At 38.8% G+C, this 14255-nt stretch overlaps 1 protein-coding gene across 5 annotated transcripts in view; it reads left to right on the top strand.

Moving 5' to 3' along the window:
• SIPA1L1 (signal induced proliferation associated 1 like 1) overlaps window positions 1-14255 on the top strand; it is a 223505-nt gene that overhangs the window by 85525 nt on the left and 123725 nt on the right. For 4 of the 5 annotated variants that reach the window (XM_076344755.1, XM_076344754.1, XM_076344756.1 and 1 more), the window contains one exon: window positions 4079-4155. The exons of the other annotated variant lie outside the window; for it this stretch is intronic. The gene's annotated coding sequence lies outside the window, so the exon portion shown is untranslated. The remainder of the gene's footprint in view (window positions 1-4078; window positions 4156-14255) is intronic. 5 annotated transcript variants of the gene reach the window in all.

The following is a 14255-nucleotide window of genomic DNA, read 5'->3' as shown; positions in this document are numbered from 1 at the left end:
GTGGCTAATTCTGTGTGTGTGTTTTTGTTTTGGGTTTTTTTATTATTACTTTAATTCTCTCTTTCACACTTAGAGCATTTTGTTTTGCTTTTACCTGCATATACTTTTATCTGGTCAGCTTTAGAATCCCTGATTTCCCAAGCTCACCTGCAATCAGTATCGTCTCTTCCATACTCCTTGCAACTCCCATCCCCCAGTTTGGTGGCATTTGTGGATTCTTCGAGGGGGCTTCTGTTTGATCACCCAAATTAATAATGAAAATACTAAGCAAGACTTGCTGCAGGTCAAGTTCTAGCTGGACTGACCTGAAGTGCTTTCTGTTTTTTGTACTGAGCCAGTGCTTTAGTTCTCTGAAAGCAAATTTTTCCAGTAGTTACGCTTGTCTACACTGATGACTTTGGATCTATGGTCTCCAGGTCATGTTGAACAGTATCAGAAATGTCATTTACATAAACTACACTGGCTGCTTCACTAAGACATTTACCCAAGGGAGAATATTATATTGGTTTGATGTGGCTTCCTGACTGTAATTTATCTTTCTCCTCTAACTTAAATTGATTTTTACCCCACTTCTTTTTCCCCAGCAATATACACAAATCTTTCTAAGCATCAGAATTGTGTTATTTGTCTTACCGCTTCCTAAGTATTTTCTTACTTCTTCACTATTGTTAAAGGACATGTACCCTGTTTCATATTGCTCTGGGATCTCTCCTGTGCTTTACTAGTTCTCGGAGCAAATCAGTAATAGTTTAGGAATTATTGAGACTAGTTATTTATATACTCTGGTACACTTTATTGTAAGTAGGTGGATTTGACTGTCAGTTTTTCTAATTCAAAGATCAGTTGGGTTTTTTGTTGGGTTTTTTTGTTTGTTTGTTTTTAAAGGAGAATTTGAGTGTTACTTTTGCTAATGTTCTTGGCCACTTCCTTGTGGAGCCCTATAGTATTGGGGTCCCTCATTATCTAGATCAGATTCTAAAATCGGCTGCTGATGCTATGTGCCACCACAGGTTTAGCCTTCTCTGTAGGCTTTGGCCTGGGTGAGATCCAGAATCAATGTGGGCTGTCCAAGCCAGCATGCTATTGAAAAGATACCATTAAGTAACTCGTTCTTAATGAATTTGAGAGCAGTGTTGGTATTTTTCAAAATCAAAAAGATAATGCTCTTCTGTTGTTGTTGTTGTTGTTGTATGTGAGTGATTTGTAGACCACCACCCCCAAAACTAACTCGCAGAGTTTTGCTGGACTGGTATTTCACTCAGGAAGACTTGGAGGGAATAACTAATTCCGTGTTGGTATTGCTAACCACCTACTTGCATGTATGATGTTTTTCTGCAGTTCCTATCTGGGCAAGACTAGGACTGACTTAAAGGTCTTCTTGCCTGAGTCAGAACAGTATAAAGAGCGCAGAGAAGGAGGTTCTTGGCTTGCAAAGATATAAAAAGCCAGACAAGTGAGTGGCCTGTGTGACTATTTTTGTTGTACTATGTCTGTCATTTGAGCAGACTTGCTGTAACTTCAGCAACATACAGTATTGCTAGGTATCTTATAAATGTATGCTATAATATAGATCTCGGGACTGCCTGGCTGATAGGTCTTCCCCTGTGATGACTGGAAACGCTTAGTAAAGGACCACAGTTCAAAAAGTCTGTTCAAATAGCTGTAGCACAGCTACATGTGCTGAAAGCTGAAGGCATGGTGACTGGAGACTATCCAGAAATCTCTAATGGCTCTTTTCCTAAATGGTTGCTGTTTGACAGATTTCTTCTGTGAATTACTGAACCAGTATTGAACATCCTTTGCTGGTCCTGCCAATTACATCTCTCAAACAGCACACTAAAACCCCTACCCCAAGAAGATGCTGTATCTTTTCCTTTATTTAATTCGATGAAATAGACTATACTGGTAAAATCAAGACGTTAAAGTGCAATGGAAGACAAACAGATGCAAATTCCATCTGGTTTAGTATTTTTTTCCATGTAGGTTTTCTGATAACTTCTACTTGATGCATGGGCTTCTGTTTAATCTGTCATGTCTGAGAAGGCATTTTAAGTGCAAAACAAGTAGAAAATAATTCCAAATGGCTGGAGGACTGAAAATGTAGCTGTGCAGCAGAGTTTTACATTAGTTTGCCTTTTTTAACGGGAAAGAAAATTTAAGGATATTTGCTAAAAAATAAAAATTGCAAGACCTAAACCAACAGAATTATGTTACTGAACTTAGGAAAATGTTACACTTTTGAGTGAAGGTTGGTTTTTCTTTTCTATTTATGTTCTCTTCCTCATTGTTAGTGGAATTAATCTCACTTGTGAACAGCTGTTGAAATAATAAATCCTGCTACTCCAAGTTGTAGTTATAGTTGTTCTGTTTTCTTGAAAGTCCCAAGCAGATTTAAAAAGCAAACCCAAAAACCTCAGCTGGTAAAGCCATCAGAGGATAAAGTAGGCAGCTTACACAATAGAGGTTGCAAGTGGAAAAAATTCCTAAGTTAAATAGAACATCCTTGAGTTTGGCCTACATGTTAATTCACTGAATGCTTTTAAGCTGGTGCCCCCTTTGGAAGGGGTGGTTCTGGCTTCCCCCATCCGCTGATTCGATGGTTGTTCGAGGGTCTTTCACCCAGGAATAGTGACAGAGGATGGGTGTGTGAAGTCTGAACTCCAGTGCACAGCACATGTGCTTGTATTGCCTTGTTAAGCACAGGGGGCATCTTTTAAATGTCTTGCTTAGTTCAGCTAATCAAATATTTCATGGTGGGTTATGTTGCAGCACAGGTTCTGATGCATTTGGATAAAACTGTCCCGCACAGTATGAAGCTGTACAGTTTAGTTCTTGAAACTGTTATGTCGGGGTTTGCCTGAGATTTTTTACTACTTAAAAGTGATCCTTTTCTGAGTGACTCTGCCTGATGAATGAGGGTAGTGTATCTTGAGTTGGCTGCCTACAGCTGTGTGCCCTCTCCTGCCCTGCTGAACAGAAGGCAGAGTTGCTCATCAGTCAGTCCTTAATCTTCTGAGTTTCACAGCCTGGTGTTGTAAGGCAAGTCTGCATTGGTGATCGTTCGCCATAAATGCTATTCTGGAAATGTTAGTGCTATCTTGACTCATTGGTCAGAGCTCTGGGACTTGTAGTGCAGGAGAAAACTATTATGTTGTTTAGCTTAATCTGCAGTTATTTAGTTGAGTAGCTCTAGCAGTCCCATTGTTTGGAACTTAGAGGGAGGTGGTTGTACTGTTTTTAAAAAAAAAAAACAAAACTGTCCCAATTTAAGCCCTTTTTGTCAAAGACTTTTAGCTTGGACAGATTTCACACACTCAGTTTATGTTTACTGTTCTGGCAGCTAAGTAAGTTTGCTGAAGGACCCTCATTTTGCTTCACTCACTGTTTGTAACACTGGCCAGACTTTGCAGGGTCTGGTGGGGCACCTGAGCTTGCCCCGGTGCGTGGCTGCAGTGCCTGAGCGTGTCTTCTTGCATCGCTTTTCTCTGAAATATCAGCCTCCATGAACTGTGGGTCTCCAAAATGAGAGTGCAGGGACAATCTGTTCGGTACTGGTAGTGCTGTCTGTTTTGGCATCCAGCGCAGAGCGGAGGGAGGAAGCGATTGTGATTCAAATACCAGAGGGCTGAAGAACAGAAAGAAAGGAGAAGATGCTAGGCTGGGAGACAGGGCTGGGCGCTTGGAGGGAAGGAAGGAAAGACTGTAAGAGCAGGAGACTGTTTAAAAGAAAAAAAAGTGGAAAGAAGGAGGGAGAAGGAACAGGACAAGGAAAGGTGGGAGGAGTTGATTTTTAAGCAGTGAGCAGGAATGAGTAACAAAAGGAGGTTCTGAGGATAGGGAAAAATGCAGATAATTACTTGTTTGGTTTTAAAAAGTCCTGGGTGGCTTGAACCATTCTTCTATGGAAGTACTGCTGTTTGATACTGCTGAGATTTTGTGGCCGATGCTCTCAGTGGAAGGTTCTTTTTTTCAGAATATCGTTCTCCAACTCATTGGCTATCTAGATCTTGAACTAGTTAAGTCTGAACAAGAATATTTTATCTGTATATTTTGTTTAGTTTTGTCTCTATTTTACCAGCTGCTGCATCTTTGAAGAGAGATTTCCTGTGCCCTTCTTCAAATGCCCGTGATATTTCCAAGAGGAACCATTTTTCTGTAAGTGGAGGTCTTTTCTATGAATATAAAACTCATAATATGAATTAGTTGAATGCATTAATAGGAATGTGGGTGTGCAGAGAAGTCTGAACGGTTTAAAAACTGGATGGTTTTAGTATATAATATGGTTTTCATGATTCATAATTGAGAATAATGATCAATGCTCAGGGGAAGTTCCTTTTTTTTTTCTTTTTGGCTTTGGTCATTTGAAATGAAAAGTAATCTTCTATTACAAGCTTAGACAGTGATAATAAAAGCAGTACTCATCTCTGTCAACATTTGTGAAAAACAAGTATCTGGAGATTTCTGAATGTTTTAATGAATGATGAGAATAGTAAATCTGTCCTGTGTAGTGTCTGGGTGAGCTGTTTTATATCAAAATATTAGTAATTGATTTTTATACTTTACAGCTGTGTTTTGGGAATAAGTACTGGAATGAAAGCCAAAAGCTCCATTCTGGATTGCAAGAACCATATTGGAGAAGAGTTAAGGGATTGATGTATTTTTCTGGTTTAGAAATTTTGAGCAGGAGGAAAAGGGAGGGACTTGAGCTGCTTACTTAACTTGGTTTGCCAGCAGTCTCGGAACTAGTTAGATCATCACAGGAGTACGGCTAACCAGATCTGTGCAAATATTTAGGTGTATGAAGATGAAGGTGGGCACCCAGTGAGATCTTCATTTGCACTTAGATCCATTATTAACATTGAATTGTGGAAGTAGAGGTTTACTGGGATTGAAGAACTGTGTTTTTGTTGCTTTAGATATGAATACTGTGAAGGCCAGTCTTCAAAGCTTCTCTCTTCTAGAAATACTGATTTTTACACTCTGGATACATTGTATATGTTAATCGGTTCCTTAAACATTGTGTTTTGTCTTAACTTTGTTCTGACGCTCATAGTGTAAGGTCAGCAGTAGTCAGCGGCTACTGTGGTATGTGGTACAGTATGGATAAAGGACTATACATGCTTATAACAAAGCTTGCTTCAGCTTGAGTAAGAGGAATTGTGAGAGTTTTCTCTTCTCCCCAGTTTAGAAACATACATTTTCAGGGATATAAACAGCTTCACAAATAGCTATGCAATAGGAATTTGTGGGGTCAGTTGAGCCTTAGGTGTATTTTGCCCTCACAAGGAGGCATTCCTTTGAGTGTTGTAATGCGGGCTAATTCAAGTTTAGTTGAGCCACGAGTTTTCTATATACATGTGCTATATTTTGCTTTTTCTCCTCTAACTTGGAAGGCATATACAAGTTCCTAAAATCTTTAGGATATAGTAAAGTTTATTGAAAATGTCTGTAGACTTAAATTATGGCTGGTGGTTTTGCATTACAGGTAAGCAGTACCCTGAAAGATTGAAGTATTGTATCTGCTCCTCCTCTCTCTTCTGTTCCTCTCCCTAGTTCTCACACTTACCATAAGTTGATCTGCTGCATTATCTCAGCAAAAAGAGACTGATTCAGTTTTTGTTACCGGGTTAGTTTTCTACTGGTTTGGAAGCTGAATGTGTCTGTAATGCGAGGAGATGACTGTAGGCCCAAAACAGAGAAGGGAGGAATGGAGGAGATGGGAGGATTCAGTCTTCCTGTTCCTGGCAGCGGCAGGCCGTCAACTGGGCTGAAGCTGTAATGTTAAACGGCAGCCCCGGGCTCAGCGTGGGCCCCCAGCTCAGTCCCTGCAGGCCTCATAGATGTCGATATCTGTTTTGTCCCTAACAAAGATTGGATAGATCAATGGGGTGGCATTTAGACAGCATGAGACTATAGACACATACAATCGACATTGTTTTGTAGTGCAGAAAAAATATGAAAGTCTAGGAGAATACAGCTGCATATTTTCCCACTGTAAAGTAATTCTCAGAAATCCTGTGCTGCAGCACATTTTCGGAGCCTGTTCAGATGAAACATTGAATTCTCTGGTATCGTGGCTATTAAAAGTTAAGACTGCGCATAGTACCATAATTATTTCCTTTTGTGTGCGTGTGTTGTGGTGTAGGTATCTCATGTTTCCCCAGCTGCTATGTGCTCATGGAAGAGTCTTCCCATTAGGACCCCATTGTGGTCTTTTGAAAATAATACAGTGTTTATTTGATAAAACAGCAATTTCTTTATGATAGGATGGGCCTACTGAGGACATGCAGCATGCAGTGAAGTGTTTTCCCCTCTCTCCTCTTCAGCCCTTAGTTTTGTCCTTTCTGGAAGCCAGAAAAACGATGCTGAGCCAAGGGGAGCAGGAGACAAGTAGGGCCAAAGCTTGGAAGGGGGGAGTTGAGTTAGACAGAACCAGAGCTACTTCAGCTGGAGTTAAATGGATTGGGGTGGGAGAGAGAAAAGGGGTGCAGAAGGCTGTTTGGCTTCTTAAATTGAGGGGGACTGGGTGGCTGGGGGTTGCAAAGGTTTGGGGCAAGCCAGAAACAGCCCTGCTTCCCCATCCTCTATGGTGTGAGGGGGAATACAGGTCTGAATGTGAAGGTCTTGGGAACTGTGGTGGTAATGGATTGATGTTGTTCTGCTTCTTACTTGGATTGAAATGTCTGTGGTTGTGTACTCTATTTTTGTTCCTACCTTTCACTGGCAACTTCTACCCGAATGTGTTTTTGTATGTGTGCTAATGTTTGGAAAGAATTGTGTGAATGAGTTTTTCTTTAACTAAATGAATAGTGGCTGTTCTTATACTAGGTTTCATGTAGAAAAAGAACGGAAGAGTGTTTGTTTGTCTTGTATTCATCTGTTAATAGGAAGCATTTTCATCTACTATGATGTAAATAAAAATAATTAAACTGAACAGTTTGTGCAGCATGCATAGCTGAAAACTGCATCCAAGTGGCCTAGAGAATAGTTAAGGAATAGGACTTGCCTCTCTAAAAATCAGAATCAGTTTGCAGACTAATCAAACCAGGAAAAAAAAAAAAGGACTATCTGTACTAGCTATCCTTTGAGAGGGAGCTGGCCCATGGTTATGCAAGCATTTGAATTTAGTAGTCACAGTAGTGGTACCATAAAAATGCCAGTTGTGACCTCTATTGCTTTCTACAGAATTAAAATTTTAAAATTCTTATTAGGCTTTTTGGTATACGGAATGAATGACAAATACAGATGGCTTACTGCATAAATCTTTCAATGGTAAAATCAGCAAATAATAGCGAGATTATTGAAGCCTCCAACACAGAAAACTTTGACCTTTTGTCCCATCTAAAGAAACCCCACCCCATGCCATTAGTGACAAAAAAAGTTGAAGCCTTAGTTACTGACTTAATTGCTCATATTTTATATAAAAGCATTTCATAGTATTTCAAGTGATCTGGTTTTCAGATGTAAAAGTATGGGGAATAATTTATGTGAAGGAACTTGAACTAGGAGAGTATTTGACAAAAGGTTTGATTTCAGTGCATCCAACAAAAACTGCAGATCTTCCTTTTTCTTCCACCTGCTTTATGTAAACACTCTGTACCAAAACTATTTTGGTTTCAGGAGTATAATTCTTACCTGCAATTTCATCTAATAATCCAGTGTTACTTTTAGTTTTTAAAAAATGCACTAAACTTATTTTTAAAAATTTGGACATATGAACTTGAAGACATCAAAGGAGTATGCCAGTGATTGGGGAAACAGCCACAAACAGTGCAAAGTATAGAATAACAGGAGAATGGCTAAGAACCTGTGCTGTTGCATTTCAGTTTAAAGTAACTGGAGACATAAGGAAATAAGCAAATTATTTGATGGGTTAGCAATGAGCTTAGCTGGAGCAACTTGAAGAGAAGCAAGGGCAGTCAACAGCTTATCAATTTGATGGATTACACCCCAAAGTTTACTTAAAAAGAAATCATTAAAGAAAATCTGTTGCTTTCATATGGTTTACCAGTGTTTGTTCTCAGGTTGTGGTGTGTGAACCAGCAGCGGAATTTAGAGCCTGTCCATCATCTGTAGACCAAAGTATTTTTGATAACCATGCAATGACCAATAGGATAGGAATAATTCAATATGTCCTACAAAATGCTGAACAAAAGAATCAGAAAGAAAGAAAATAGAAAACCTGAGGGTCAACTTGGAAGCATCTGATAGTCGTCTTGGTGGTCCCCAGGCTAGGTAGGATGATAGTTGATGTGTCTGACTTGTCATCAGTGGGGCTGCCGCCATTTAACTACAGTCATCAACCTCCTTCCTTGTTTATATTTTTGCATTATACTGTGTAGAGCTCGTGTTGTGTGTGCTCATGGTGCTGTGGTTGCAGAAGGTGTGGAGGGTTGTGAATGTTCCCCTCCCACCCCAACAGCATCTGTCTCCATGATGCTTTTCAGAGCTCTGCCCTTAGACGTGTGTGTCTGATTAATGAGGCCAAGGGTGTTGCATCAGGGCTTCATGGAAAAATTGTCTTGAAAGAAGGCAGGTAGTTTTTCATGAGCTGGTGCTAACTACCTGTTTCCTCCCAGAATTTTCCTGGGGAAGAGAGACCTCACCATGTGAAGTTTCTGATAGTAAAACAGTTTTTCAGAAATTGAGTGGCTGAGTGAAGAGCACTTTAGGAGCTCTTAAGAGTCCTGAGAAGACTCTTCCTTTTGCTCATGTACACACTAATGGAAACTGCCTTGTGTATGAAGATACAGAAGAGGTTTTTTTAAATGTTAGTATGAATCATGGATATTGGTAATTCTGCTTTTCAGCTAGTGTTAGCTGAGACATCAAATATATGTTAAGGATACTTAAAATTGCTGTGTGTTCAAGAATATAGAAACAAACATATTCCAATGGGATGTATTCATAGGTGTAGTAATTTGAAGGTTTTATTGTAACAAATAATGTACAAACACCCATCTGAAACAACAGCCAGTGCAAATCACTACTGTAAAGTTTATTTTGATAAGATTTTTTCCCAATCTGCCTTCTATTAAGGTTTGAACTTTTCAGAAACTATGGAGTGGATCTGCTTTACCTGTCAGTAAAGTTTCAGTGCTCACAGTTGTGTTTAATATTTACAGAAGTTGGGCATGATAGCTTCATATCAAACTTTCAAAGCAGGGTTCGGTAAGAACATTTGCACCTCAAGTGCCTCCTTGATGCTTAGCAGCAACATTTTAAATTGTTCTGGAAAATGAAAACAGCTTCAGTATGGTATTATGACAGTCAAGTTTACAGTGATTCCAAGTGTAACTAGGTATAACCAAATACTCGTATGGATTTTTTCTTTTTTTTATCACTGAAAAATATTTTCTTCTTCATAAAGGTCTGCTGGCTGTTGGTGTCTTTCAGTTGGCTGTCAAGGAATCACCATAGCTCTTTTCATGTGTGCACATTAAAAGTTACTATATCCATAGGGAAAATATTTTAATTGGAGAGCTTCCTTTTAAATTTTTATGGGTAAAAATGTACCCATAAATTGCTCCCTCCTTAAAAATAGCAAATGCAGTAAGATGTAGGCTAAATCAGAAATGTGGACTTAATTCACCTGGGCGTCCAGCCACAACATTTATATTTTACTGTGCTATAAAATGTGTACAGAATTTACTTTCTGTGGCAAACACAAATCTGAGAAACAATAAGAACTTTCAAATGCAAGTTTTATAGCACAATTTCTGCATCAGCGTAACAGTGCATTTTAAATGACATAGTATGTATTTGGTCGGTGGAAGAGGAGGACCTCAGAAAGCTTTAAAAAAAGAACAGAAGAGATGGGCCACAGTGAGTTGTATATTAAATGGAAGATTTATAAATGAGGCTGGTGCTGCATTTTATTATTAGTTTGTTATTGCCTTATGGGTTCATATTTAATTTCATTGTTAAACACTCTTAAGCATTGTCTTAGAGAGCACGCTGCAGACTTTTTTGCTTTTCTCCCTTTTGCAGATGTTTATTTTCCTTGATTCTAAAGGGCTTTCTTGTGTCCTAAATAACTTAAGAACTGTTAAACCTCATCTTCTCCTAACTGTGTTTCCTAGCTCTTTTGATGAGTTGTCTGTTGTCCCGTTTCTCTTTATCAATGCCCTCAAAGGACAGAGCAGGGGGTGAAGATGTTGCAGGTGGCGTAATGTCCTCCGAACTTAACCACAGTAGACTGCTGCGTTATTGGCATGTACAGCGTCAGTTTGAAAACCCTTATTATGGGGTGAGAGTGTAGTCTGCTCTCCGAAAGGTGCTCGCGTTCAAGGGGAGTCTGTGATGATTGCAGGTCCCTTTCTTTTCTTACAACTTTCTGCACCAGACTGCATGAAATGTGCAATCACAGCTTTTGCTTTTTCACAATAGTCCCCTTTTTAGCAGTTTCAGTAACGTTTTCTGTTATGGGTGCATTAAGCTTGCTTACTTTCTATTTTTAAACTCACTGGGAACAACTGGAAAAATTCAGAAAAGTGGCATTATTAGATCAGACTTGTTTTTCTAATATAATCCAGTAAGTCAATACTTAATGCAGGTGTCTTTAAATTGATACAGAAATTTGTAGGCAACCAGCTGATTTCTGTGTAGTATTTTCTTCAGCTCGTATAGGTGCACATTTAATTTGGTGTCCATGCTGTGGAATGTCAAATCATAAATCCACTGAAGAAAGTACATAGGAATGTCTAGTGTCTTTTTTTCCTATAGTCTAGAAAAGATGAGATCAGTCCTGAAGTAGAAATATTCCTGGTAAATAGCAAGATAAATTGGTGAAAAATGGACTTAACCTTATATAAGAACATTCATGCACAGGGATGACATTGGTTTAACTAAGTCAGTACAGCGTGTCTTCATATATTCAATTGCTGTCATTTGTATGTATTGAACTCACTTTACCCCAAGGTACTTTCAGACAACCATTCGATCTGTTTTCTGTGTCAATTTTTCCATGCTTAAGTATATCTTGGAATGTTTTTCAATTAATGAAATTAAATAATGGATTCAAACCAAGCATAATTATTCCTGTTCTGTTCCTCCTCCTGCGTGTGCCCCCCATCACATGCGTGCACAAAGGGGATGCTGAGCTTCGTACAGTAGAATGAATTTTTAAGTTTGGGGGTTTTTAACTTCTATATACAGTAGAAAAGTTATTCTTCAGTGGTAAATGATTGTGTCAAATGTGCTTTTTAACTGGCACCCTGGTGAGTTACCATCCCCGACACAGAATTTGTAGCTCTAGTAAGTGTGTCAGGTAACCAGTGATGGGGAGTTTGACTCAAACCAGTCACATCTAATAACGGTTTTCCATGAGTGCAAGTACACTTTAAGTGACAGCCATACAAAAGTTGAGCACTTCACAGCTTACTAGTTATGTTGGAAGTAGGTTTTAAATATTAGGAGAATAATGCTTGACAAAGTAATGACTGGTAGCATGGTCTGAAAAGAAAAATGGCAGTGAAATAAACTTTCAGTAGTTGTATTTTAAGGCTTTATTAATATACAGCCTTAGAACTATATATCTATAAATCAGTTCCAAGATTGTGATGAAAATTACTTAAAAAAAAAAAAAGCAGATAAATTGAATTAAACACTATGAATGACTTGACTTCACCTCCCCCTCCCAAGTGCTGAAATTTTTAGGAACTAACAAATGCAGAAAGTTGCAAGCAGTATTTCTGTGATGCAGATTAATGATGCCCACATTTCTACTAGGGAAGGGGTGCTGGGCGTGAGAGTAGCCCTTCTCTCTGTGTCTTGGGAGATCAGCAACATAGCAATGTCTTGGAGACTTAAGCTTTCCTTTTGATGAATTGTCTGGAGATTTGTCATTAAATTCTCCATGTGCAAGAAGTCAGCTTTTCTGTCTGGTTTATTTAGAGAAAATTAATAAGATTCATGTAGAATGCTCGAAGTACTTTACTCTCCTTGGTAATGGTATCATAAAATTGTATTAGCCATAGAAGAGGTGCTTTGCTGGCATGTACTGCAAGGAGGCACGCTTGTTTTGACTAGTTGTCTGCTGTTGCTGGTACCAGATGAATGCTGCTTCTGAGTTAGGCTGAAGAGCGTCTTTCTGGTGTCTTCACACAGAATGCCCTAGTAACCAGCCTCCTTGTTGCTTTGGTCTCCTTCAGGTGATTCTTAATTTAAGAACATGTATATTAACTCATTCCCTGTGACTGTTTCTAAGTGGAAAGGGCAATTTTTATTTATTTTGTTACAATAATAATATTACCTGTCAACTTAATGAGGTTGGTATGCACATTTTCAGAACATAGGCTCATCAGAAGCTCCTGTGCCTCATGAACGTATAACTTTTCATCCATTTTAAATTTTTTTTCCAACAGAGTATTAAAAAAAAATAATCCATACAGGCGCATACTACCAGAAGTGCCCTTTTTACCAGTAAGGCTTGAAAGATTTCTTGAAGAAGGAGGAACATTACTCACTTAAAGAAAAGTGTACTTCCTTTCATATGCTACTACTGCCTTATTGGTTAATACCTGTCTCAGATTCTCTTCTTGTGCAGATTAATTATTTCAAGCTGTCTTCTTCATCTATTATCAGATTTGGGAATGCAGCTTTCCACACTGCACCTGCATGTTTTCAACCTGCACTTAAAACATATAGGCAAAAGTATACTTTTTTAATGCTTTTTATTTCCTTTGCCTCTGTTGTTTTCTTCATTTTTTTTACTGGTGTGTGATGACCTTATCAGAAGTTTTTACTGAAAATGGCCTCTAGCTTTTATCTGAACATGCTGAGTTCTTCCACGTCTACAAATTTCACTGTACAGCTGGAATAGCTGTGCTTCACTAGTTTAACATGAAAAAGGATTCGTTTATTAGCTTGATAATCTCTGTGTTTCTGGAGTTAAGTCATATTTGCATCTGGTGGAGTTTGTGGAATGCTGTTTTCTCGGTACAGAGACCGTGGAAAATACATCGTATGTAATCTTCAAGAATATTATTTTCAGTAAGTGTCATATACCAGATGGCTTTGAGACCTATTTAGCTATCTGGTTTTGTTAATCTTGCTTTGCTTGCTTGAGACCTCAAAACTTAATTTCCCCACATGCTGATAAATATAGGGTCATAGAAATTGCCATATTGGGTCAGACCATCTGTTCTTTAATTAGGAGTAGTAACAGATGCTTGGGATGATTATGCAAAAAAATCTACAATAGGCAGTTATAACAATAATATATTCCAGGGTATATCTCTCTGGGACCCTGTTAGTTCAGCTTGTGTCATAAAACTCAGACATTTGTATCTTTTCTAGCTCTTTGTTTTTAAATATTTGCTATTACAACGTAATTTTATCTTTTGTTCTCCCCTTTAGTGCTGCTAAGCTTTTGGCTTTGCAATCCTCTAACCCTCAGCAGTGTGTTACTTAGGTAGAGGTACGAAGAAGTATCCCTTTTTGTTGATGGTGAACTTGTCAGCTTTCAATGTAGCTGGATACCTTCTCTTGCTCTTGTAGTGTTCTGGAAAGGAAATTCTTGCTCTGCCTTTCATGTGCCATTTTCTATCCCTTTTGCGGGGTGGGGAGGAATCTTATTCTTCCTGATTTTCCCCTTCATATTGGTATTTCCATGCTGCTTGTTATTCTTGGTTCCTGTCTCTGCAAGGCTTTCAACTGAACTGCAGTAACTGGATGATTCAAATTTCCCACTGTGCTTCAGTTGAGAAAACACTGTCGATTCCTGTGAGAGAGAATTTTTCTCATCTTATGCCACTGAAGATGTCTAATTCGTAGGAAATGCCTTCAGAATTTTAGCTTTTCATTAAGGAATATATGCTTTGTTGTAATGGTGAAGGTGGCTTTGCAAGGGGAATGTTGGCTAAACCTGCAACAGTGCTGCAGCAAAGTGCTGCTCTGAGCAGAATATGCACAGGACTGCAAGGCTGGGGGAGAGTCCCTTTTTGGGGATAGGGGGGTGTCTGTGCTTCCCTTGGCAGTCCTACATCCAAAATGAGAAGCAGCACTTTTTTTTTTCTTACTGCAACTAGAGTGGTATTTAAAGGATTGATGAAGTGGGGGGCAAACATTGTTTGCTGGTAGCAGCAGCAATATTAATATCTAAACAGCAATTCCCAAACTAGGGGTTGTGGCAGCTACAGATGGGCACAGAACCCAAAAGAAATGAGTTTGCTGTTTTTTGGTATCCTGTGCTGATCAAGAGCAATTGGTATAAAAACCAATTGATGTAGTTTAAGATTATATATCTCTGCAAA

Source organism: Aptenodytes patagonicus, chromosome 7 (assembly GCF_965638725.1).
Source record: "Aptenodytes patagonicus chromosome 7, bAptPat1.pri.cur, whole genome shotgun sequence".
Lineage (NCBI taxonomy): Eukaryota > Metazoa > Chordata > Aves > Sphenisciformes > Spheniscidae > Aptenodytes > Aptenodytes patagonicus.
This window is presented reverse-complemented; position numbering and strand designations above follow the sequence as displayed.